The sequence below is a fragment of the Pongo abelii genome, chromosome 3 (assembly GCF_028885655.2).
Source record: "Pongo abelii isolate AG06213 chromosome 3, NHGRI_mPonAbe1-v2.0_pri, whole genome shotgun sequence".
In the NCBI taxonomy this organism is placed as follows: Eukaryota; Metazoa; Chordata; class Mammalia; order Primates; family Hominidae; genus Pongo; species Pongo abelii.
Genome location: NC_071988.2, coordinates 142,711,219 through 142,712,749, shown reverse-complemented (window position 1 = coordinate 142,712,749; position 1,531 = coordinate 142,711,219). Strand labels below are relative to the sequence as shown.

Genomic DNA, 1,531 nt, shown 5'->3' with positions numbered 1-1,531 from the left:
CTTTTGTATAGCTGCTAAAGCAGAAGCCACTTTTTGTCAGACCCCTTGCATTAGTTTTGTTAGAGATGGTACGAAATATTCTGAATCAAATCATGATCGGTTGTTATTATGTATAGGGTAATTCTACATATGTATAAAATGAGAAGTGTTTCTGAAAAGCTTCTACAGAGCATATAGGAGGAAAGTTATTGGATGTAAGTCTATTATATAAATGTCCAACAATTATTGCAACTTAAAAATCAACTTTATTAAGGAATAAATAATTGTGCTCACTTCAGCAGCACATATACTAAAATTGGAAGAATACAGAGGCAATTAGCACGGCCTACATGAAAGGATGCAATGCAAATTTGTGAAGCATTACATATTTTTAAAAAAAGTTTTAACATAAATGAGACAAAGGAAATGAGCTACAATTAATTATTACTCACATGTACACCACAAATTCTCTACACCCATACCCCTTCTCCGGAACTCAAAATTCAAAATGAAAACCTTGCGGAAAAGCTCAAGCAATCTCAGAAACTATTTTCGACCTGAACTGAGTGCAGAGTGCCCTCTAGAGGCATCATTAAATCAATGCAATCTTTCCAACGGCAGATGAACTGTTTAAAGCTCGATAGACGCTTTTCAGAAGCAGTTCTCGTCAAATAGGTAGAATTACCCTACACATAATAACAACTGATCATGATTTGTTTCAGCATATTTTGTACCATCTCAAACAAAACTAATGCAAAGGATCTGACAAAAAGTGACTTGCGCTTTATCAGCTACACGAAAGGACTGGGAACGTGCCATCAGAGATGAGAAGGGACATTAACGCTGTCCTATGACATTTTGTAAGCTGTTATGACGTCTTCCAAATATTTCACGCAGAAAGAATGTCTTCAATAATTTATTCCATTATTTCTTAACATTCGTGAACACCACAGACAGTTCGGGCGTCGATTGAGATTGGCAAACTGCTTCAGCGGTCAGACTTGACTTGGCTTGGCATCTCTTTTGTGTATGCACACGAACTCAAAAGACTCTGGTGAAGTAGAATCAAGACTTGTAATCATGTCTTGAAAGGAAATTCCAATATAGATGTGAAAAAAATTCACATTTAAACTGTTGTTTCAAATAAATGTTATTTAATGATTAAATAGAAAAGTAATGCTTTTCTATTATAAAATTTTTAGATAGCTCTTAAATATGTGGTATCTAAATAACTTAATATGCCAGATATACTCATAAAAATTATGTCTTTCTCACCACCTTTGTCATAATTTCCAAAGATTTGAATAAAATTATTTTTATCAATGGCTGTGTCTTAAAGAAAAAAGTCCTTTCAAATATTTGTCCCAATGAAACTCAGCCTTAACAATATTGGTTTGAGTTGAGAGAATAATTTTAAGATAGTAGTGTTTTGTTATATGATAATAATCTTTACTTAAATACATAGTTAATAAATAACAATGAGATACTAGGGAAAATTATTAGACATGACTCAAAATTTAGTCTTCTCATATTCCTAGAGAATGTCACAACT

The 1,531-nt window shown here is 32.9% G+C and overlaps 1 non-coding gene across 1 annotated transcript; it reads left to right on the top strand.

The window, feature by feature from the left end:
- Nucleotides 1-265: 265 nt before the first annotated feature.
- On the top strand, nt 266-372 carry LOC112133225 (U6 spliceosomal RNA). Its single transcript, XR_002914907.1, has one exon. It is a non-coding gene; the product is annotated as a U6 spliceosomal RNA (small nuclear RNA).
- The last annotated feature ends 1,159 nt before the right edge of the window (nt 373-1,531 follow it).